The sequence below is a fragment of the Balaenoptera borealis genome, assembly GCF_965194805.1.
Source record: "Balaenoptera borealis genome assembly, chromosome: 11".
Lineage (NCBI taxonomy): Eukaryota > Metazoa > Chordata > Mammalia > Artiodactyla > Balaenopteridae > Balaenoptera > Balaenoptera borealis.
In genome coordinates this window covers 32,906,859-32,933,571 of record NC_138868.1, presented here as the reverse complement: position 1 = coordinate 32,933,571, position 26,713 = coordinate 32,906,859, and positions in this window count along the sequence as shown.

Below are 26,713 nucleotides of genomic sequence, written 5' to 3'. Positions count from 1 at the left end.
CCTGTACCCTCTAATGAAAAAGCATGATACTGTCCCAGCTGGCAAAGAAGAAAGGTTTATAGGTCAAGCTCTGGTATAAAGTAGGATGAAGGAGATTAAATTTGAATTGAAGAATTAACTGATAACTGGCAGACCATCTCATAAGGATATTTTATGAACTAAAGATATTAAGATATTTTGAAAATTACAAGGAGAGGTATAAATATAGGATGGCATTATCAGTCTGCTGTTCAACTGCAAAAATCTACGTAGTGAAACAATATACTGCTTTTTGTTCAATATGGCCAGAGTGTACTAGAAATTCATTTATCCATGTGACAGTTAATTTTCTGTCAATTTGACTTGCTCAATATCTGGTAAAACATTATTTCTGGGTGTGTCTGTGATGGTGTTACTGGAAGAGATTACTAGCATTTGAATTAGTAGCCTGAGAGCAAAGAAGATTGCCCTCACCAATGTGTGTGGTCATCATCCAATCTGTTGAGGATCTAAATAGGAAAAAAAAAAAAAAAAGATGAAAGAAGGATAAATTTCATCTTTGTCTGACTGGCATTTTCTCCTGCTCTCGGGCACTGATGCTTTTAGTTCTCTGGCCTTCGGACTCTGACTGGGACTTAACATCCTCAGCTCCCCAGTGCTCGGGCCTTCATTTTTGGACAGAAACTGTACCACCAGCTTTCCTGGGCCTCCAGCTTACAGATGGCAGACCATGGGACTTCTCAGCCTTCATAATTAAATAAGCCAATCCCTCATAATAAATTTCTTTCTGTGTATTTCTACATGTCCTATTGATTCTATTTTTCTGAAAAACTCTAATATAAATCCTTTTATTTTTATTTATTTATGTTTATTCATCCTTTCATTCATTTATGTATCAACAAATATTTATTTACCAAGTATGTGAGGTTTTTTTTTTTTTTTGGCCTCGCCACACAGCATGTGGGATCTTAGTTCCCTAACCAGGGATCGAACCTGTGCCCCCTGCAGTGGAAGTGTGGAGTCTTAACCACTGGACTGCCAGGGAAGTCCCCAACTATGTGAAATTTATTGTCATTGATTAACCAATACATTTATTAATCCTTTAATTCAGTAAATATCTCAACTCCAACTATTTGCAAGGTATTCTTGCAAGTTCTGAGTACTGAGTGTTCACTGATGAACAAAAGGGATATTTTAAAAATCTGGCCTTCATGGCCACAAGGAGCTGGCTTCTGACAGAGGATGGAGATAGAAGAAGTAATATATATAAATAAATAAATAAATAAATAACCCTACAAAATACTGATTGGTGCTAAGTGACACAGAGAAAATTAAGCAGAGACACAGGATAGCAATTCCAGGGGATTTTGCAATTTTAAATTCAGTAGTCAAGGAAATCCTCACTGAGAAAGTGACATTTGTGCAAGAAATTAAAGACGGTAAGAGAGAAAGCCTGGATATATTTATAGGAAAAATAATGCAGGAACCCAGGAGAGGAGTCTATCTAGTGTATTTGCAGAAAACCAAGGAGTCCATCATGGCAGGGTGGGTAGAGAGACAGTGGTAGTATATGAAACCAGAGAGATCTTGGAGCATTAGATCATAGAGGGCCATATAAGACATTATTAGGGCATTATTAATTTGCTCTGGGTGAACCATGAGAATGTTTTGAGCAGAGAGTGACATGACATATTCTAAAGCAGCTACTTCATACATTGTGTTGAGAAAAGACTATCAGGGAACACAAATAGAAATGGAGAGAACAGTTAGGAGATTATTACAATAAGCCAGGTAATATATGATAGATAATTGGACTATGTCAGCAAAGAGATCCTTAACAAGTTTGTTTGTTTGTTGGTTAAACATTATTTATCTTGAACTCTTGTTATGGACTGAATGCTTGTGTCTAACCCAAATTCATATGTTGAAATTATAACCACCAATGTATTAGGAGGTGGCACCATTGGGAGGTAAATATGTCATGAGGGTGGAAACCTTATAAGAAGAAAAAGGAGAGTTTGCTTTCTCTTTCTCTCTCTCTCTCTCTCTCTCTCTCTCTCTCTCTGACATGTGAGGATACAGGGAGAAAGCAGCTATTTACAAGCCAGGAAGCAGTCCTCAACAGACACTGGATCTGATAGCCTCTTGATCTTAGATTTCTTAGCCTCCAGAACTGTGAAAAATAAATGTTTGTTGTTAAGTCACTCAGTCTATAGTAATTTGTTATAGCAGCCTGAACTGACTACAACAACTCTAAATCAAGATTTGAGGTGTTATCCTCAGATAATTATGGTCATTTATTCTGCTAAGTAACAATTCAACATCTATTTATCCAAAGAATTGTTAGCTTTCAAAGAAGTAAATTTTATGGTGAATAAGTGTCATTCTTCATAAGTGTTTTAAAACTATTTTTTGTAGATAATGACTTAAGAATCTAGAAGCATTCTTAGAATACTAAATTCTAAATTTTATCTAATTCAAGGCTGTATTTTATATCAGAACACTGTGTTACATGTGACACTCATCACACATTAGCTTATACAGAAAAGGAAGAGAGAATGGCATATGTGATAAAAGATTCCAAGGGGATAGCCAGCTACAGGCACTGCTAAATTCAGAGTCCCAATGGTATCCAGAGGATATTTTTATTTTTATCCTTTCACTCATGCTTCTCTTCATTGTTTTCCTCTTTATTGACTTTATTCTCAGGCATACTCACCCAGAGTGTGGCAAGGATGTGCACTATTTCTAAACTTATTTCTCATTACCTTTATAACCTCAGTAAAAAGTGAAAACTTCTCTCAACAGTTCTAGCAAAATTTCCAGCATCATTTTGGGTTAGCCTAATTTGGACCCCAGTAACTACTGAATGAGTAATTGTGACAAATGAGATGTAATCCTTATTGGACAGATATGGCTCATCTTCAGCATCAAACAACTGAGATTCAGTTTCATCAAAGCCAAATTAACTGAGAATTGGGGAGTGGATCCCCCAAAATAACGTTGCTTATGTGGTAAACTGATATAAATCATAGAAGTCTTAATTTTATATACAGAAAGACAAAAGAATTTCAGATCAAAAAGTGAGTTTACTGAGAGAAGCTGGCTCACTTCATTATATCCAAGGCATTTACCTTTCCATTATCCCAAGCTGTCTGTGGTACAGATTTTTAAACATCTAATACCACAACAAAACATTATTCTTTGTTTGGGAACTGTGATAGTGCTTTTAGAGCAATTAAAATTCACTCAAGGCCAAAAAAATTGAATAAGGTTTATGTTCAACCTAAATAACACATAAGGTAGTGAAAAAAGAGAGTTCCTTTAATTTAATGAAAATATATTTTTATATCTTAAAAAACTTTTGAAAGACATTTCAAAATCATTGTCTAGACAGAAAGTATGCATATAATTTGGTATATTTAACTAAAGTATGTAAATATTTTTATAATCATACTCATCAATTATAAACATAATCATGCCCTCAAATAACCTTAATCTGTCTAATTTACATACACATCTAATCTTGCCATCAAAGATAAAATAAGTGAATGTTATTGAGTTAAAATGCAAAGGATTTCTTTTTTGTAAAGAGATATTTTATATTGGAATGATTAAGAGTGCCCTCAAATCTAATACAGATAATGTTTTAAAAATTGTATAAAGACCCACCTATGTATACTTATAGAAAAAGCTTAAATAAAATGTTATCAAATAGTGCATTGGTCATCATTGGTAATATAAAATAAAATACAAGTATTTTAAAAGACGTAAAGGAATGGAAAAGCAAATCATGTTCCTGGAGGAGATGGTTAAATACTGATGTTTATGAATTTTTTCAGCTTCCTTAATCAACTTAGAACAATATAAATCCAATCACAATAAGACATTTTAATTGACTAACAAAAAATTACAATACAAAATAGAAACTACAGTGACAAAAAGTCAGAAAATATGAAAACAAACAGATACGAAAATGTTTAAAATAGAAGACTAGCCATGGTATAATTTTTAAATAATAAAGGAGAAATAACAAAAATATCTTCAAATGACACAAAAAGAGAAATGTAGTGTATGGATTAGAACAGAAATACTCAAAATACCCAAATTTATATGTGAAATTAATAAATAGATTCAAAGATAATTAGGAAAATGATATTTAATAATTATATTGTATAACTAGGTAACCTGAGGAAAGTCATTTTAGAGCTACATTTTATGCATATGTCAAAAGAAGATTCAGGTAGGTTAGAAAATAATACTTTTTAAAGATAGGTAGATAGATATTCTACTACAAAATTTTTAAAAATTGTAATGTTCTTGAATACTAGCACTAATTAATGCTTTCAGGAAGAACTATTCCATGGAGAAATGTTTTGGAAACACTACCTACTATAACTCTTAAGAGATTCACAGCACATGGTAACATATTAAAGAACTGGAGTATGCAAATAAAAATGAATGTGTGACTTTAACTTATTTATTTATGGTATACTTTCCTTTAATATTTACTGGATCTAGTAGGGGAGATTATTGAAAAGATTGAAATGACATTTAACAATAAACTCCATGGAGAGAAGGACCATGCCTTTTTGTTCCGTATAGATATCTAGAACATAGCTCAGTTGATAGTTTTTGAATAAATCAAAATGAATGAATCAAAAGTAACTAATTATTAAATGATTAACAAAAGAAGTGAAAATAAGATTTTTTTTTCATTTAAAATGACAAGCATGTTAATGTTAATATAATTACAGGTTTATTCCTTTTCAGGATAAAAAATACAACAAAGCTTGCAACAGACAAGTAAAAATTAAAGACATGAATAGACAATTTACACAGATGTAATAAGAAAGATAAACATATATGAAGCAATATTCACCAAAACTGAGATTTAAAATATGCAAAGCATTAAATGAAGCACTATTTTCCATATATTACTTCAAAAATATGAAATAATGATTATTAATGATGAGATCAGAGCAAATCTGGTACATTCAAACATGACATATAACCTTGTAAAATATATTGTTTAGACATCAGCATGCTAGCATATATAAATATATGCATATTTATTATTTGTATAATATACCCTGAAGGGTGTCTCATAATAAGATAATGCAGAAGCAGAAAAATATTCATTAAGATACTTATAGTGGACATTTATTTTTAACTCACTGGTTCTTGGTTAGAGTTTATTTCCAGAATTAACTTTGGAGAAATAAACCTAAATATTCCTTATGATTCGGGTAAAGCAATCTATCATGAAAAATTCTTTCTGCCCTAACTCACTAATTAGGTGGGTACCTAATCCAGACTAGTTTATGAGAACCTTTACCCCTGTGGTCCCAGTAATCATATTGAGGATGGGTATGTGACCTCAACAGATGGGAGTCATCCTTAATTTTTAATACACAGAGTTCAAGAGAGAAACAGCCTTTCTCTTTACTACACTTATGAGCTATAAATACATTCTGAAGTTGCTGACATCTATCTTTTCTGGGCTCAAGGAGGAAACTGACTGTATAACTTTAATCAATGCCTAGAGGAAAGGAGAACTAAAAGAAAGGAGAGTTTAAAAGCCCCATATCACTTGAGCTCCTAGATCTAGCAAATGATTTGGCCAGTTGGTGTCATCCAGCTATCTCAGAACTGGAATAATGGGCACACCCCCAGAGTGACCAGAGTGGCAGAGATGGAAACCGCATATAGGCTCAGATAGCATGGAATCCTTCTTAGCAAGGCCAATTTAGCTACTCCTGCTTCTGAATAATAAATCTACCAGTAATAGTGAGCAATCCCCAAGTCTCCAATATGGTACTATTTCTTGAAGAAACCAGCTAGCTGCTTGATGGCAAATCAGTTACCCTGTGCTCTCTCCATCTTGGAAAGACAAGGAATTCTATCTCAGAGGAAAGATACCTATTCCCAATACAGACTTGCCTTTCCTGGCTGAACGGTCTCAGCCAACATCATTCAAGTGTTAATGGAGTACATGATCCACATGTATGGAATGTCACACAATATAAAATTTCACCAGCAAAAGAGGCACAGGACTGAGTCCATAATCATAGTCTCACAGAGTGTTCAAATGGCCTTCTAAAGGCACAGCTGAAATAGCAGCTCAGAAGGAATAGTTTGTGAGTATAGGATTCTATCCCGTAGGATGCAAAATATAAACTAAATCAGAAACCTATATATGGCACTATATCCACAATAGGAAGAACACAAAAGTCCAGACACAAAGGGGTAGGAGAGTGTCTGGCACCACTTACCATGATTTCCAATGCATCACTGAGGGATGTTTTGCTTTCTGTCCCTGAAACTCTAGGGTTTGCAGGATTAAAGGTCCTGGTTCCAAAGGGAAAATACTTTTGCTAGGGAGCACAGCAAAGATTCCTTAAAACAGGAATCTATGGTTACCGCCTGGGCAATTTAGATTCCTTTGGTCAGTGAACCAGCATGCAAGAAGAGCAGCCACCATCTTTGCATGGGTAATTGACATGGATGAGAAAAGAAATTTGGGCTACTATTACATAGTAGGGTCAGAGAAGATGATGTGTAGAACACAGGTCATCTACTTGGGTACCTCTTGGTAATCCCTTGCCCAACTGGGACTATGAATGGTAGGTATAACAATCTGGCCTGAGAAAAGTATGGTTAACAGGGCCTCAGACTCTTCCAGAATGAGGATTTGGGCCGCAACACCAAGCAATCCATTGGAACTAGCCGACATCTCAATGGTAAGAGAAAATAAGAATGGAAAGCAGAAGAGGAGAATGGGTACCAATTATGGCCCAGAAACCAACTTCAGTGAGGGGCCTATAGTTCAGCCCACTACTTTCTGTCTTCTAAATATCTCCTCAGGAAGAAAGACCCAGAAAACTCTGTAAGAGCTGAGTCCTGAACATTAATAGACAAGTTGATTCATGTAGCATAAAGGATAAGCTGTAACATTCAAGGTCATTTGCTATTTTTATATCCCTTCAAGAAAAAAATCTGTGATATTACAAGAGTACAGTTAGTTGACAGCACCCAGCTGGAAGTGCATTCTGTATCCATTTCCATTTTCAAACCAATGCCATGGTCATGCCAGGCAGCCTGAGTCAATGACTGAGAATGGCCTGTCCATTTCTGTGTCCTGCATGACTTCTCTCACAGGCATTCCTTGCTCTGGACATCCATGTTGAATTGATCAAGACATTGCAGATTAGCATTAACATGAAGGATCTCCCTGCCCATTCCCGATTTCTCTTCCCTTTCTTTTCACAGATCTCAAACCTGCATCATACTTTAAAGGCTTTCTTTGTTCAATTCTGCTCTCTCTCACTTTTGTCTTTCATAGAAATCACTCACCAAAAACTTTCTGCACTCCTAACTTGGTCTCAGTGTCTAAGTTCTGGTGACCCAACGGACAGAAAATGACTTTTAAATGAAAAAAGAAACTAATGATTCAAGAAAGACAGAGGATAACTGCTGCAGAAATGCCCTATGAGTAAAAGAAGAAACAATAAGACCCAGTGTTTATTTAGGTTAAAAAAAAGGTACAATGGTAACAGGAGGACGATTGTAATAGCAGAGGTAATTATAACAGAAATAAATTACGATGTAGAAACCAGATGGAATAATATGAAATCAATAAATTTTAAAATGAAATGTATAATCTCAAACTAAAATATGAAAAGAGAAAACATGTATAACTTTGTTTAAAACTATGTTCAACGTGCATGTACATGAACAAAGAAGGTAAAGAAAAATAAAAACATGCCTATTTTATTCTGTCTGGAAGATAATTACATGAATTAATTTCCCCCAATTAATTTGCATCATGTGTTACTTCTCCGTAATTACTCTCCAGACGGCTCTTCATCAGCTATTTTAAGAATGAATAGTTGTGGGCATAACAATTATACAGTCTATGGTGAGCCAGAGGACTACACATCAGATAGTATTTTGAGGTCACCCTAGCTAGTAGGAGATACAGACAAACACATAGGCAATGACAGTGCAGTGCTAAATGTCTTGTGAAATATTTAAAAACATATAAAAAACACAGTAATGTAACAGACAATGACAATATTATTGTCAAACATTAACATTGGCCATATTTGTTTAGGAACAGACTAAAGAGACACAATAATGGCAACCATTTGTGGTACTTTTATAACATGGAATTGAGCATTTACTGAGAGCTAGCTGCTGTGTTATGCATGGGGACACAGTAGAGAATAGAAGATAGATAATTCTTCCTTCATGGATATGAAGTTCAATTTGGATCTGTCCATATCTCACCATTTCCATAGCTGTTACTCAAGCAAAGCCACAATCTCATGTAGATGTTGATAACTTCCTACACTGTCCTCCTACCCCAAGACTTTAATACAATCTATTAACTGTAGCCAGTATACTCTTCTCCATCTAACCTGTATCTCTTATCTTAAATTTCACTTCCTTTGGAAAGAATTCCATGATTACAGACAGATTAGTCATCCTCATTATTTTAAGGCTACGTGTATTTTTCAGAGCATTTACCACAGTTATAATGAACTAGCTGATGACTTGTATGAGGATCTAATGTTTACATTTCCCCTCACCTGACAACCCTATGAAATGACGACTGTCTCTTTACTGTTCTCTGCTCTATCCCACATGCACAACATAACAGGCAATTCTTAGTAAGTTCTGGAATCAAGGTGATAAAAGAATCACAAACATCTGCCATATTGCCTTTGATTCTGAAATACAATTAACCTTTGCTTTCTCCTTTCTAACCCCTACTTCGATACAAATTCTTAGGTAAAAGTTCCCTTTTATGTGTAAAGGAATAAATAGGGTGATCTTTTGAGAACAGTCCCTGGTTTAAAACAAAGAGACACATTCCCAGAGTGCTTAGTAAATGCACTAGTTGAAATATTTTCTTCTATGAATGCAATATAAAATGTTAATAGAGATTATGGGTGAATGTATTCGTTAGAGGTGGAAGATAATACAAAAGCTTATGAATAGATGCAGGACAAACACTGTGTATTTCAAATTTCTTGGGGATGAATTTCTAAGGTAAAATGCATATACTCTGAATAATACTGTTAAAATTCTATTCATCTTAATCCACAGAGCTCTGATTTTTTTACATTTTTCTGCTGCTATTATTGTTTTAGAATCTATGGGTTTATACTAATCTTTCAGGCCATCATTTACCCGAGGGGCAAAGGGAAGAGCTGAATAAATTTACATTAGGGCTATTGATTTCTGGTAGAAGAGAACATCTGGTTGTTCTCAAAGACCTTTCTGGCATTTAACAAGTGGCAAAGGCTGGCAATAGCTCAGGACAAAGAAGCTAGCTAATTCACTTGATTTTAGCTTCCATTTCACTACTAGAAAGAATGGGAAGATCCAACATGTCACTTAATGTCACCTGTAGGAAGATCTCAGTGGATTGGTAGAAATACCTAGGTTGCTTTATTCAATTAAAAAAAAAATTGGTCAACTGTCTCAAATGGCCATAAAATTATTCACATTGTATAAATCAATTCTATTTCTTTTTTTCCCTTCTTTCTTCCTCTCCCCCTCCCACACTCATCTTCCTCTCTCTTTTTCCTTCTCTCTATCAATGAGTTTTCTTTTTCATCTCTCATAATCAATTTTCATTTTTTCCTGCTAAAATGGTAATCCCCACAACTCAAATTTTCTGTAGCCTGAGAAACTAAATAGCAGGAACAGTTAAAATTATTTCTAAAGTGGAGTAAGTAGGTTTTCAGTAACAGTTTTTATGAACTCTCCAATTATTCAAGGGCCTCATTTTTAGTGCATGGCCTTCATAACATCTACTGATTAGTCAGAAGAAAATTTTACCACTTTCTGGATTTGATTTACATTTTAGATGACAAATGTAATTGGGAAACTGATTTTTTTTCTGACATATATGACAAATTATATATGTAATGTACACATATATTTCCTTGAATGGATTTTCTTAATCACACATAGACATAAAAATTATGCAATGGAGTCCATCTTTGAACAAATTAGTTCAATGTTTACTTTGATACTTTGATTCTAATTATTTAACTAATGGCTACTAGTTCATGATAATTTTCTTCAAACTGAGGAGTCATTTAGTACAACAATTAATTAACAACCGAATAGATTATCAAGAGCTAATCTATTTAATTTCACCTTAAAACACATTTTGAAAAATGATAACTTTGTACATGAAATAGTTTTCATTTAGAATGTCTTTATCCACTGTATTTCCAGTTTTATACTATCAGTAGCTATAGAGATGACAAGACATAAATTCTACATTTTCTGGAGTTATTCAAGGATTGGAAGTGAAAAAAGTTATATAAAGGAGTATCTTTTATGTTAAATATACAAGGACAAGTGGGGATATGTATTTTGACAGTTGTCTACTAATAAGATGGGCATGCTAGCAACGGGAACTCTATGGACCAAGATACTCAAGTAAGAAACACAAAATACCTATTTGGATGCAATAAAAACATAAATTCCTGTTAAGACTTCTTATTAGTTCTACTTATGAGGACATTTTAATGAAAAACATTTGGAAGAGAGAAAAATAATTATTATTTATTGAAAGCTACATTTTAAGTTTTATATATGTATTCTAATTAATAAAGTAGGTGGCTTTGCCTTACTTTGCAAATAAGAAAAATTAATTTTAAAGATTGTTATTTGCTCCAGATCTCAAAGTATTAAAAAAGAGTCCACATCTGTATGACAGTAAAATCTGTACTGTCTCATATTAGTAAATGAGGTCTGCCATGGCTACAATAGGGAGTAGAATTTTGGAAACCCTTCTAATCCATCTTTCTCCCTACTTCAAAATTTTCTGTTTTACAACATATATCAAAGATCAGCAAACTTAGCTTAATAGGGAACAATGTTAGCTTTGCAGGCCATGCACTTTCTCTTGCAACTACTCAATTCTGCCATTGTATCAATAACACAAAAGCAACCATAGTAGTCGTATAAAATGGAACCCAGAAAGGATGGCAGCAGCTATAAAGAACAGAGGTAGGGAGACACACACGCCACACACACAGATACACACAGGGGGCGCAAGAGAAGAGAGAGAGGGTAAGATGTTGTTAGTATATGTCACTCAATACCAGAACATACTGCCTTTGGGGTTGTTATCTCCAAAACGTGTATAAAATGGACAGAGTATATAGTAAGAATTCATAATCACCTAGAACAATATTGTTAGGTTTTTAAATTGTTTTTAAAATAATATATTTTACAATTGAGGCAATCTGACAGTTCCTTGTTTTTATTCCCCCTACTCTAGAATCAGTAATCTTTGTAAAATTGAGAATTTGGAAAATTATTATACTCTCCTAACACAGTTAGTCCATAAGTTGGTATGTCTGAAAAGAGCTCAAATTTTTAATGGAAGACATGTTTTAATGTGTACTTATCAACTCTAAACTTTCATTATACCTTTGCTAATACCACTATCTTAAAAACAAAACAAAAAAAACCCCAGAAACACCTCTCAACCCACACCTCTCTCCATATGACGAAGCCTGCATAATCATAGTAAAGCCAAGAGGTCACACCTGCTAAGAAGCAGGTATTTGAACACTTTCCCATTCCTGTCATCCCGCTCAGTGAGTGACCATTGGACTCTCATATCCTCAGTGTGTTTTTGCAGGGTCTCTTCCCATTAACAATGATGGAATCACAGAATTCTTTATAAGACTATAAGCATTCGAAATTTCAACAGGAGACAGAAAATAGAACTCAAAACTGTTTCTGAAAACAATGCAGGAAAGCCAAATTCTGTGGAAGGGATTAAAAGGGCATATAAAATCTGAGGGTGTTTTAACCTGAGCTTTAAGACCCTTGAACGGAAGAACTTGGGGTTCTATTGAAGAATGTTGAGAAACAAGTAAGATTTCCATGTATCTGGAATACTTGGTTCCTAGCCAATCAAAATTAAAATAGATTAAAGAATCTAAGAAAAAAATTATCTATTTTTTCATTGCAATCTCAACTCAGTTCCCAACTGGAATTTCTATTGGCCTTTACAAGTCAATCTCATATTTATCTGATAAAAATAGCCATAAAAATTTGCAGCGCATGTGGATACAGATAAGATAGATACGATCTTGCACTAAAAGATACTTTAATACAAACCTAAAGTAAAACACTGAGATACTGATATAGCAATAATAATAGGATAATATAGGAATTGGGACAGTTATAATGATGCTATTTTGAGCAAAATGAATTTATTAAATGTTAATGGTGAATATTTCTCTCTCTAACACAATAACATCTTTAAAAGGGTACAGAACCCCTTTAAAATAAAGCTGATGTTTAAATTTGTCTTTCTTTTTTTCTTTCCAATAGACATATGAGAAATGAATCTAAATACAGGTGGTATTACCCTCGAACAATTTCTGTAGAAATATCCTAATTTCAGATATTCTTTCTTTCCTCCCTCCCTCCCTCCCTTCCTTCCTTCCTCCCTCCCCCTCTCCCTATCCCTCTCCCTCTTACATGCTGGACTCCACAACGAGCATCTGGTTCCAGCTTCCCCCCATCTCTACAGTCCACCTCCATATTCTCCTGGAAATCATTTTCCTACCACACCCCATCTCTAAATACACTGCTGTCACATAAGCATTGTATATTAAAGACATGTTCAATAAAACAATATACATATTTGAAGTATATATATACACACATACATGCATACACACACGTGTGTGTGTATATACATATACATATGTATATAACTATATAAAACTACATATCCTGGTTTAGTCTTATACAGTAGGATCAACTTATATATGTCTAAATGGTCCCAAATCAATTAGACAACCCCATCCACCTTGGTTGAGTTCTGTGGAAATTTTACTTTCCCAACTGTTCAAAAATTAAGTTTCTTCAACTATGAATCTGTTTTTGATAGACCATTTTGGGCCTCTGAAACGTGGACCTGTACCAAGATTATTCTTCTAAAGAGGTTTTGTGACAGTCTCCTTTTAAAGCAGACAGGAAGATAGAAACTATTTATTTATAGGAATTGGTTTTTCAATGATTGGCATCTAAATGCAAAGTAAATACAGTTTCATTTTCTCCCAATATGGTAAATAAAATCTGTCAACTTAAGTTCCCCTAAACTGACTGTCCCTTTTATCATCCTAAAAGAATGGTTTCCATTAATCAGAGCACAAAGCTTGAAGCCTAGCTCCTTGAACCAATTTATCATGATTTTCTATATAATCTGTAACAAATCTATTAAATCATGCACTCATACTTACTAATGATTAGTAGACACATTGGAAACAAATATCAAGAATTAGAACATTTCTTAGTACTTTCATTATTTTCCTTTCAGGCTTCTCAAACTGATGGGTGCACATTCTTTCTTTGACTTTTAGTGGAGTTCTTAGCCTGATGTTAGTAGTAGGAGCTAAAATTTGAACTATACTAATAACATTTTTATTCTAATTTGAAGCTACAAGGCTTCAAATTAGAGTATAAAGAGGAGGGGAGAATAATTGGTTGTTTTATCTGTTTTATGACAGGTTTTGAAAATTATGTGAAAATCTTAACTTTTTCCCCTTTGATAGCCCCCATCCACTGCCAAAACAAGTAACTAGAATCAATCATGTAGCAGTGAAACCATCACTACCTTCTTTGAATGGAACTTTGTTGATGTAGCAGAAAATGCATTGCATTTTACAGAAAATATTTAATTATGGGAAAACTACATATGGTTTATAATCCATGTGCTAATGCAGATAAAGTGCTTAGACATTTCTGATCAGAGATTTATATAATTCAGTCACCATGCTTCCGCTTAGAGTCAGTGACTAAAGTTTTAACAGCCCTCCCTTTACAGCGAAACCATAGAAAGTATAAAATAAGAACAAAAGGCTCTGGAAGTTGAATGTTTTTGCCTGCCACATGGAATTTGCCAAAATTCATTTGACATTTAAGCATGATCCAAATATAAACACCTCAATTAAGAGTTTTACTTCAAACATACTAAATAAGGCCAAGGAACAGTTATACAAAATGAAATGATACCTCTAAAGGAACCAGAAAACAGTTTCTGATCATCATTTGCTGTCAAAAACCTCAATATAAGAGATAGAAATAATATATGGTAAGGAGAAATGTATACCAAGTCCCAGATGTCCTCCTCTTAGTCAAGATAATCTCACTTTCTCTGACTTTTGTGAAAGTTTGCCTGTTTCTCTTGCCAAAGTGGAAAGGATTATAGAAATTCCCTAACCAACAGAACAATCATGTTCCTCATATGCCCAGCAGGATTTAATAAGGTATCAGGGATGAAAGGATTCTTAGATCACTAATGCATTCTGCTATACTGTGCATGTAATCCTTCTACAAAATTGCTGCTCAAAGAGGGGTCTGCGGAGCAGCAGCAATCTGCATGACCTGGGACTTCTTAGACATGCAGACTCTTATGCCTACCCTGGATCTACTGATTCAGACATTACAGTTTTAACAAGGTCCCCAGATGGTTGGTATGTGCATTAAAGTTTGAGAAGCACTGCTGCTCTCTCTACAGCATGACCTCCAAATATTCATCGAGGCCTCCTTGAATATCTCCAGTTACTAGGAAATCACTCTCTGGGGTAGCTTTTCAGTGTTAAACAGCTCCCAAAGTAACGAAGTTATCTCTTACCTTTATTAAGGCAGAGACGTGCTTCTCTGTTACTTCCACCTAATTAGTCAAAAATCTTCCCTTTAAAGTCACTCAGAAAATATTCAGTGCCCCCCCTCTTTTTTTTTTAATTTCAGGAAAGTCTTTTAAATAATTGCAAATAGGACTTGATCTTTATTCTTATCTTCTCCAGTTATTTTAACCATTCCTCAAATGCCGTATTTGATCTCCCTTAACATGTTGGAAGCTCTATTCTAAAATCCACGATGTTTATTTCTACAAAGCAAGATTTCCAATATTGAATACAACATCCTAGGTGTAGTTTGACCAATGCAGAATTGAGGATTATCTCCTCACTTATACTACATATTCTACCTCCATTAATACAGCCTAACAATTGCATATGGCGAAGGAAGGAGGAGGATAGCATCATCTTGTAAACTCTTACTGATTTTACGGATTCTTACCATCCTAGTTATTTTTTTACTTAAAGGGCTTAGTCTCCCTCCATATCACCCATGTCAAATTGATTCCTTTATCCAAAGGTGAGATTGTAAGAAGATGGACATTCAAAGACATTGATGGTTGCCTGCCTTCTTACCTAAAGAGACTACTGTTAACTGAAATTCTTCCTTTTATTTCTTCAAAATTATTAGACTCAGTACATCAACTGATTCAACTGAGATGAGTTAGATAATGATCTTTGCATGTTATAAATTTATTATTTCTTCCAGGTTACTGTTCTTTGAAGAGGATATATTATGCCAACATCCTTCATACCTAAGAGATCAAGATTATGATATATTCTTCTTTATAACAGTTCTTTAAATGTATGTTTAAATATGCTGGGGATTTACGAGTTAAAATGTATTTTTCATAACGGCTGATTTATAAACACCTTTAGTAAATAAATATGATTGAAAAATATGTGCTTTGATTTCCAAACAAATACCTGCTTTTAATAAAGGACTCTCTGAGGAACTGGTGTGGTATACAGAATGACCTCCCAAAGACACCCACAGCCTAATCCCTGTAACCTATAAATATGTTTTGTTATGTGGCAAAAGAGAGCTTGAAGATGTAATTAAGGTTACTAATCTTAAAAAGGGAGGTTATTCTGGATTATCTGGGCGCATCCAACCTAATCACATGAGCCCTTGTGAACAGACTTTTCTCTTGCTGGAGGCCGAAGACGTGAGGCAGAAGGAGAGGTCAAAGAGATTCAAAGGGAGAGAACTCAGTGCACTGAGGCTGCCCTGGAAATGAAGAAGGAAACATGATGAGGAATACAGGTGGCCAAAGAGTTAAGAGAGTCTCCCTGGAAACAGCCAGAAAGCAAACAGGGATCTCTGCATTGAACTGAATTCTATCAACAACCTAAAAGGAATGCTACCCTGCTGCCTCCTTGATTTCACTCTTGTAAAACATCTTATGACAGCGCCCCAAGCTGTGTCGTGCTATACCTGGACTTCCGACCTACAGAAGTGTGAGATAATACATGGATATTGTTTGAAACCACTAATTTTTTGATCATCTGTTATAGCAGCAATAATCAATACCACCGTGTTCAGGGCTTCAGTGGCTGTGTGCTCTCATTCCTAAAACAATGAGAGACATTGCTAATCTGTCAAAGCACACTTTCTTCATCAGCTCTGACCCAGCCTTAAAATCCTTCATAATAAGGAAGCCATTAGAAAACTTTCAGAGAAGACACTTCAGCTGGAATTATCCAAGCTTTGGATGATATTTGGTGAGTACCTCTGGTATAGAATGGATTCTCTATAATTATTTTTTGAATTGTTTTCTTCAACTTTATTTCCACAGCAAGAAATAAACAAGAGGGAAGAGGAAGAGAGAAGGAATTTGAAAATATGTGTGTTGAGGAGTAGCACTGAGTCTTACTACGTATGTGACCTTAAATGAATTCTAAACCTTTCTGGCCTTAACATTTTCTTATCTGTAAAAGGAGGGGTAAGATCTCAATAGTTTAAAATATGGATTTTTCTTTTTTCTTTCTTCAAAGGAAACCTTATGTGGGAGTCTACTCTGTAAAGAGGGAAGTGCTAATCTTCTCGGGTTGGAGGTGGAGAACTCCAGCCTCAGGTGCTGGACTCTCCTCACTAACCCTGACTCTATTCACCAACAGAGGACACTGAGGTATTTGCCTGGATCCCTAGACCTCTGAAGAACATGGTTGCAACCACTGGATGACAAATTGTGTCACATATCTTTCATCTCCAATGTTCTATGTTTTGAAAAAATAGACATAGAGAAAAATGATGAAAATGAAAATGCAACCCTTCCAGCTCAATGAACCTCATGCTCCATTTACCATCAGACACAGTCCTGCCTAACTATCACAGGCACACACTTGTGCATAAATGCACATGTTCGGTATGTTTCATTGATTATAAGAACTAAAAGTTACTTTCTCTGCCTTTCTGTAGACCTGTAGTCTTATTTGTCCAGTGGGGTTTGTCTAATGACAATGCCAGAGGTACAGTGATTCATTCCTTATCTAATAACTTATTTCTTATTCATATAAAATATGAGAAAATTCTCTACTTATCTGGTACCAAATATGTACTTTAAAATTAAATGTGATTTTTTTCTCTAAAGTACAAATACAAATATAAATTAGCAATATAAAGTATTAACATTAGAAATACACCATTAGAAACTCAAGGTAATTCTATATTTAGTTATTTTAAGTATTATCAGAGACAAATCATCTTGGTTGTGTTATAGATTCAAGATTAAATACTACATTGATACCAAGTATGCCTTAATTCAGTATAGCATCTTCACCTTTTTGACATGTAACTTACTGATTTTCAAATTTTTCAAAAATACGGTATGCTCTTTTTTAAATTAATTTTTTGTTGAAGTAACATTGGTTTATAATATGTTTCATGTGTAAATTATAGTTCTACTTCTGTATACCCTATAATGTGATCGCCAACAAAAATTTAGTTTCCATTCATCAATATACAGTTGATCCTCTTTACACATTTCACTCTCCCTGCTGTCCCACCCCCTCTGGTAACCACTACTCTGTTCTCTGTATCTATGTGTTTATTCTTGTTTGGTTTGTTCATTTATTTATTTATTTTTTATATTCCACATATGATTGAAATCATATGGTTTCATACATTTGTCTTTCTCTGACTAATTTGACTTAGCATAATACCCTCAAGATCCATCCATGTTGTTGCAAATGGCAAGATTTCATCTTTTCTATGGCTGTGTAATGTTACATGTGCATATACTATAAATATCTTCTTTATTTATTCATCCATTGATGGGCAGTAAGGTTATTTCCATATTTTGGCTATTGTAAATAATGCTGCAAGGAACATAGGAGTACACATATCTTTTCAAATTAATGTTTTTGTATTCTTTGGATAAACACAAAGAAGTGGGATAGCTGGATCATATGGTAGTTCTATTTTTAATTTTTTGAGGAATCTCCATACTGTTTTCCATAGAGGCTGCACCGATTTACATTCCCATTAACAGTGTATGAGTGTTCTCTTTTCTCCACATTCTCACTAACATTTATTTCCTGTATTTTTGATAACAGCCATTCTAACAGATATAAGGTAATACTCATTGTGGTTTTGATTTGTACTTCCCTCATGATTAGTGATGATGAACATCTTTTCATGTGCCTACTATCCATCTGTATGTCTTCTTTGTAAAACTGTTCAGCTTCTTTGCACATTTTTTAATTGGGTTTTTGTTGTTGTTGTTGTTGTCGTTGGGTTATATGAGTTCTTTATATATTTTGGATATTAACTCCTTATTGGATATATGATTCACAAATATCTTCTCCCATTCAGTAGGTTGTCTTTTCATTTGGTTGATGGTTTTCTTTACTGCACAGAAGCTTTTTATTTTGATGAAGTTCCACTTGTTTATTTTTTCTTTTGTTTCCCTTGCCTGAAAAGACAAATCTAGAAAGATATTGCTAAGGCTAATGTCAAAGACTATACTGCCTATGTTTTCTTCCAGGAATTTTATGGTTTCAGGTCTTAGATTCAAACCTTTAATCTATTTTGAGTTGATTTTTGTGTATGGTATGAGATAGTGGTCTAGTTTCATTTTTTTGCATGACTGTCGAGTTCTCCCAACACCATTTATTGAAGAGACTGTCCTTTCTCTGCTGTATGATCTTTGTTCCTTTGTCACAAATTAATTGTCAACATACGTGCAGGTTTATTTCTTAGCTATTGATGCTGTTCAATTGATCTATGTATCTATTTTTCTGCCAATACCATACGTTTTTGAATACTACAGCTTTGTAATATAGTTTGAAATCAGAGAGTGTGATACCGTCAGCTTTGTTCTTTTTTCTCAAGATTTCTTTGGTTATTCAGGGTCTTTCATGGTTCCATATAAATTTTAGAATTTTTTGTTCTATTTATGTGAAAAAATATGCTTGGGATTTTGATAGGGACTGCACTGACTCTGTAGGTTGCTTTAGGTAATATGGACTTTTTAACAATGTTAATTCTTCCAATCCATGAGTACTGGATATCTTTCCACTTATTTGTTTCTTCTTCAATTTCTTTCAACAATGTTTTATATTTTTTAGTGTATATAGGTCTTTCACTTCCTTAGTTAAATCTAGATATTTTATGTTATGTTATAAATGAGATTGTTTTATTAATTTCTCTTTCTTCTAATGGGTGGGCCAAAAGTTTTGTTCATTTTTTTTTACCCATAAGATGGCTCTAGTAGCACTTAGTTGTCTTTAACTTCATTTGAAACAACTTTGTTAGATTGTATGTGACAGATGTCATATCAGCGTGCATTTAAAAAAAAGGCATCAAAATTGGTGAATTTTTGTGTAGCCATTTTAATACTGAAGATGGAAGACAAAACGCAACATTTTCTGCATATTATGCTTTATTACTTCAAGAACGGTAAAAACACAACTGAAATGTACAAAAAAGATTTGTGCAGTGTATGGAGAAGGTGCTGTGACTGATCGAGCGTGTCAAAAGTTGTTTGCAAAGTTTTGTGCTGGAGATTTCTCACTGGATGATGCTCCACGGTCGGGTAGAAGAGCTGAAGTTGACAGCGATCAAATTGAAACAATAATTGAGAACAATCAACGTTATACTACGCAGGAGATAGCCGACATACTCAAAATAACCAAATCAAGCACTGAAAATCATTTGCACCAGCTTGGTTATGTGAATCACTTTGATGTCTGGGTTCAACAAAAGTTAAGCCAAAAAAGCCTTCCTGACCATATTTCCGCATGCAATTCTCTACTGAAATGTAATGAAAACGTTCCGTTTTTAAAACAAATTGTGACGGGCGATGAAAAGTGGACACTGTACAACAATGTGGAATGGAAGAGATCGTGGGGGTAAGCGAAATGAACCACCACCAACCACACCAAAGCCCAGTCTTCATCCAAAGAAGGTGATGTTGTCAATATGGTGGAATTGGAAGGGAGTCTTCTATTATGAGCTCCTTCCAGAAAACCAAACAATTATTCCAACAAGTACTGTTCCCAATTAGACCAAATGAAAGCGGCACTTGACGCAAAGCGTCCAGAATTAGTCAACAGAAAACGCATAATCTTCCATCAGGGTAACACAAGACTGCATGTTTCTTTGAAGACCAGGCAAAAACTGTTACAGCTTGGCTGGGAAGTTCTGATTCATCTGCCGTATTCACCAGACATTGCACCTTCAGATTTCCATTTATTTTGGTCTTTACAAAATTCTCTTAAGAGAAAAAATTTCAGTTCCCTGGAAAACTATAAAAGGCACCTGGAACAGTTTTTGCTCAAAAAGATAAAAAGTTTTGGGAAGATGGAATTATGAAGTTGCCTGAAAAATGGCAGAAGGTAGTGGAACAAAAGGGTGAATATGTTGTTCAATAAAGTTCTTGGTGAAAATGAAAAATGTGTCTTTTATTTTTACTTAAAAAACTGAAGGCACTTTTTGGCCCACTTAATACTTCATCATTAGTATATAGAAACACAACAGAATTTTGTATGTTGATTTTTTGCCCTGCAAATTTACTGTATGTGTTTATTATTTAGAATAGTTTTGGTGGAGTCTTTGGGTTTTCTATATATAAAATCATGTCACCCACAAATAGTGATGGTTTTACTTTTTCTTTTCCAACTTGGATGCTTTTTATTTCTTTTTCTTGCCTAATTGCTCTGGCTAGGACTTCTAATACTCCGTTGAATAAGAGTGGTGAAAGTGGGCATCCTTGTTTTGTTCCTGATTTTAGAAGGATAGTTTTCAATTTTTACCATTTGAGTATTATGTTAGCTGTGGGTTTGTCATTTACGGTCGTTATCATTTTGAGGAACAGTATACTCTTTTTAAAATGAACTCTTTAACTGACACACTGGATTAACTGATGAACTCTCTCTCTTCTGTAAACCATAGTTACCAATGTTCACAGCCCACTAAATTTTTAAGGTCAGTGAATTTCTTCACCCAGCCATTGAACTGCCTCTTCCCAAAGATAGTTATATAATTTGTGTGTTTTTGTAATTGTACAATTATATTAAATTAAAATAACCTATATGTAAATATAATTAAAGAAATAAAGTTAGCTTTTCCATGAATATATGAAAGAATTAGTAAAAGCTACTCATTAAAATAACTGATTTTTATTATAGAAGTTTGAGGGTAATTATAATGATCTAGACATATTTTACATCCAGATTGTCATCAAGTGTCTTTAAGTCTTCTTTCAGTTAAAATACCAGAAGGCATTATGGTTGTAGTTGTATACGAAAGTTGACACAGAGCTCTGATGTGGATGCCAATTAAATGTTCCTTTATATGATTTAAGTGAAAAGGAAACAGGCATTGTACATATAGATACACATGTATAATTTTTAATGGTTCTCTGTTATAACTGACAATTTTTTCTTAACTAAGTCACTTTTCATTCTGATCCCATTGATTAAAAAGGCTCCTGTAAATGAAAAGCTTTATTAGACCATTAAAATGCATCACTGCAGATAACACTGTATATCAGAAGCAAGAAGGAAAAAAAAGAAACTGTGGGAGTGACTGGGAAAGGAGAAATTTATCTCTTGACTGCTCAGACACATGTATTGGCATATGTGAACTCTCAACTATATCAGAAAATAATTAAAATGTGCTATTTTCACAGTGACTTTAAACTTGCCAACTGGTTACCTGAACAGAGCATTTGTGTTTTTCAGCCCATAGCTTGGTTTAGGGAGCATTTTATTTCCAAAGAATTGAGAGCTAGCACATTACATCCTTAAAACAAAAGAAGGAAGCAATTGTATTAACTAATTGTATGCAGAAGAGAAATACATAAATGCTGTAGCTGAAAAGGGCTTAAATAACAGCTCATTCTTCTTTCGTTGTATCTCTCACTAAAGTTCTGATGAGATAGGTCAATTATTTGGAAAAACAAGTCTATTTTAAATAACCTATTATAGCCACATGTATAGTGCTATGAGTAATGATCTACATAAATATACTGAAACAGCATTTTAGGACCCTTTGATGTTTGGATGCCCCATGCTCAAGATTACAGAGCTGATAAATGGTAAAGCTGAGATTTGAACACTGGCAATCCATCCGTTGCTTCTGTGTTCTTAATCACTGTCTTATTCAAAATGCTTAGCACAGAGTATGTGATCAATAAATACTAGATTCTCTCTTTTATATTCCACTTGATCACATGCCAGGGAACACATTTAGTTTTAGGACGCTTGTAAGAGTTCTGATCCCTGTATTTAACAAGCCATAGAAACTTCCAGTGTGATGATTATGGCATTAGTTAACTTTTCTGAAAGATGCTATGGTGCATCTTTCCATATCTATCCTAAAATTTTTATTTCATCTTCTACATTAGAAATCATTGCTACTTTTATTTTATTTTAAAGATTTACTTGGTTTTGAACACTTTTTTTGTCTTAATTTCCGTGACAACCCTTTCTTCTGGTTTTCTTTCTACCTGCCTGACTGGAAAGTGGTGGATCTAGTGATTTAGGTATCATGTCATTTTCGTCTGTGTCACATGGCTTCTCTTTTGCAATGCCTTTACTTGTGTCTGGTGCATACTTATTCACGTTTGTTCTCTCTCCTAACCTGAGTTCATAAGTGGTTCATTATCACTTATTTCTTTAGTAGGAATTTGTAGCTTCACCTTCCATTGTGAAAGGGTTCATTCTTTTAATTTCCTTGCTTGATTCTGAACACAGAGAGCCTTTTATCATGACATATGGTGCTCTATGATCTGCCTCCTCCCTCTATCCCTGATCTAATTTTTTACTAAAGTATAATGGATGTACCATAAGTTATAGGTATAAAATATAGTGATTCACAATTTTTAAAGGCTGTACTCCATTTATAGTTATTATAAAATATTAGCTATATTCCTATCCCTGATCTAATTCTGAACCATGTGGAGAGCTCCCATGCTCACACACTGTGTCTCCAAAAGGCGTTAGACTTTACCCAACCTCAAGTCCTTTGGGTTCTGTTCCCTATGTCTGGAACACTCTTCTGTTATATGTAAGTTACCTACAATATTTGCATCCTTCAGGTCTCCAAAGACATTTTCTATCACAATGCTATATTTTATTTATATTCCTTATAATAAAAAATGATTATGTTTACTTATTTGCTCACTTGTTTATTATTTATCTCCCCAAACAAGAACTGAAGAATCATAAAAGCAAAACCAAGGTTGTTTGGTTCATGACAGTATTCCTAAAACTTTCTGCAGTGTCCAGCTGTAGTAGAAATACACTAAATGTTTATTAAATGTATTACATAAATGAGAGGAAATAAAGTCACCATGCCCTTATAGTTACTATTATTTATTATCTTAAAACTATATGTATTGCTCTTTTAGTAGGAAATGAGACAAATATATCTCCAATTGCCCAAATATTCTAGCAAGGACAAAAGTGTTATTTGTTTCTTAGACTCCTTCTATTTAGCAAATGCCAACAGGGTCTGCCCCCTCTTTTAGATAAACTGAAAATATCACTTCCTACGTGAATAAATAGGGAATTCCTTCAGATCACAGGCAAATGATGTATGAGTTTATGGGTGCTTTCTCCAGCAAAGAATCCATATCTCATTTCATGAGACTGTCAAAGATTTGAATATGAAAATTTAAGTAAGTTTTAATTATTGCCTCCTAAATAGTGAAAACATAGTTATTTTATCACAATTTTAGATATATTAATTCCAGTATTGACAGGATAACAGCTTAAATAGTTGAAGTTTAATTCCCTAGATTAATAATATTTTTATTAAACATCTGCTTTGTACAAGTATGGAATAGAGGATGAATAGTCATGTAGTGGAGGTGAATTTATGATTGAAGGAGACTAATACATGTCCAGTAATTTGAAATAGAGATGTTTCTAATATAAAAAATTATTTTCAAAGAATCTATACACAGTGTTGCTCAGTATATGTTATTTTTCATAAATAGAGAAAATGCTTCATTATATGGAGTGGTCAAGCAGTGTTTGCTACCTTATCAAATTAAGCTTTATTTTTTCCATATGCTTGGAAATATCAGAGACTGGACTCTTGGTAATATTATTAACAAGATACAGCTATGTTGTAAATTTTATTCATTATATTATTGAGGCTACTCCAGAATGACCCAGAACCTGACAATGACTTTGACAGCCTGTGGCCTCCTCAATTCAATAAGTTATCAGCTTTGATTGTCCCAGCAGATTTTGTGGCTGATTTTAGAAGGTACTCTCAAGCAAGATACCATGCAAGTAGATGCATTGTTCCTTTTGTATCACCACTTTCAAGATTAGAGACCAACCTCTCCACCAGGGGTTGATACATAACTAAATAGAATATGATACAACTTAAAATTTGGATATGAGTAAACATTATTGAGGAAAAAGGGGGTAAAGTCTAATTTTAATTATAGCTAAGTGATCCAGGAAGACTGTATTTAGGAAGTACATTTAAATCAGTCCATATAAGAGATAAATACATACATACATACTCCAAGGGCTAAGCCTTGTAGAGAAAATTTATGCCTGTGGTCATAATAGGGTACCTGGCATTAGTTTTAGCTTCCTCCTCTATATAACAAGAAAACTGGGAAATAAATTTTTGAAATTTTTTCTCAAACATTGAAAAATAAGAATTGCAGGGCTGTGATCTCTAAGAGAAGGAAAAAAGAATGAGGTGAACCCCTATGATCAACCCTGGCTTTCTGCCTAAAGATGCCTTCTGAGCCATGGCACAAGGAGAAGGATCCAAACACAGTGGCTTCCCTAAGTTGACGAGGGAGAGTTTGGAGTATGGGAAGGCGGAACTGGCTTACTGTGTAGAGCACATGGGATATTTCCCAGAGGATGGAGCTACTCAGAAAAAGACCTCCATAAATCACGACCCCACCCCACCCCAAATTTGAATCTGTTGCTGAATATTATGCACAGGAGATCAAAGGGAGCTTCCCAGAAAATAAACAGTTAGATGGATCCTCTAATTTTGAGAAAGTCATTGGCATAAGTAGACGTTACAATCTTGACAGAAGACCTGCCCCCAACCCCCCAAAAGACAAAGAAAAACTTTAAAATTTATATGTAAACCTTAATATACATAAAAATATATGCAAATAAGTATATGATATGTACATTTCTAACATTTCTGTATCACTCTTAATTCCATATGCCATGATTAGACCTTTTTTGACTTACTGAATATTCTCAATCCAATGTTTTTGTCATAATAAATGAAATATTACCTCCTATCTGTGAAGACTACTGTACATCTCTGAGGGCACTATCTCTCTGACTTGTCAGTAGTTAGTGTATGATTATCAGACAATTGGGACAACTTTTGTAATTGCCCTTTATGATGTCTATATAAGCCTGTTGTTTTATATTGTCTGACTTTAAAATCAGATGGGTGAATATACTGCAAAGCAAAGCAAGCACAATCTTATAATAAAGAACTGACCGCATGACCTCAGAGGTCATTCCCATCTCAAATATGTATGGATCTGTGTGATTTTTCTTTGAGTTTAAGTCAACTGATGATACAGCTGCTAAAAATCTCATGTGGTTAGAACCCATTTTGCCAGAAGTTTAAGAAGCTTTTCAAAATCTATGAACTTTTATTGCTTTCCATTAAGAATATATACTATATATATTTTTTTGAGTTTGATATTTTTTTAGTCTTCCTTACTTTTAAAATAAATAGTCAAGAAGGTCAATCTTTGTTCATTTCTCTTCTAACCAATTTATGTGTGTGTTCATGAACTTCTCTTTCATAAATAAAATACTGGAGGCAGCTTATAACTCCATTATGTATTGTAATTAGATTTTTTAAAAACATAAGATGAGGAGCCTGGGAAATATAAATAAGATTTTAAAAATGATGGATAGAAGTATAAATGAAGTATGATGACAAGACCACTAATAGTTGCAGAACCTGGGTGATGGATACATGGAGATTCAATATAGTTTGTTTTAACATTGAATAAGTTTGGAACTTCCATAATAAAATGACTTTTTTAAACTTATGAGCTTTATAATTAGAATAATCTGGACTCAAGTCCCAGGTCTGTCAATTAGTAGCTCTATGACCTTGGACAAGTTTCAATCTTTCTTAAGCTCAATGTCTTCACCTTTAAATTAAGATACTGTTCCAGGGACTTCCCTGGTGGCACAGTGGTTAAGAATCTGCCTGCCAATGCATGGGACAATCCCACATGCTGTGGAGGAACTAAGCCCGATTGCCACAACTACTGACCCTGCGCTCCAGAGCCCGTTAGCCACAACTACTGAGCCCATGTGCCACAACTACTGAAGCCCATATGCCTAGAGCCTGTGCTCCACAACAAGAGAAGCCACCACAATGAGAAGCCCACGCACCACAACGAAGAGTAGCCCCCCACTCGTCGCAACTAGAGAAAAGCCAGTGTGCAGCAATGAAGACCCAACTCTAAGCACAGTTCAGGGCCACAATTTACCCATGTGGTGTCTTTGTGTTAACTAAAACAGATTCCCTTCCCCAAGACATCTTGCTGCCATTAAAAAATGATTTG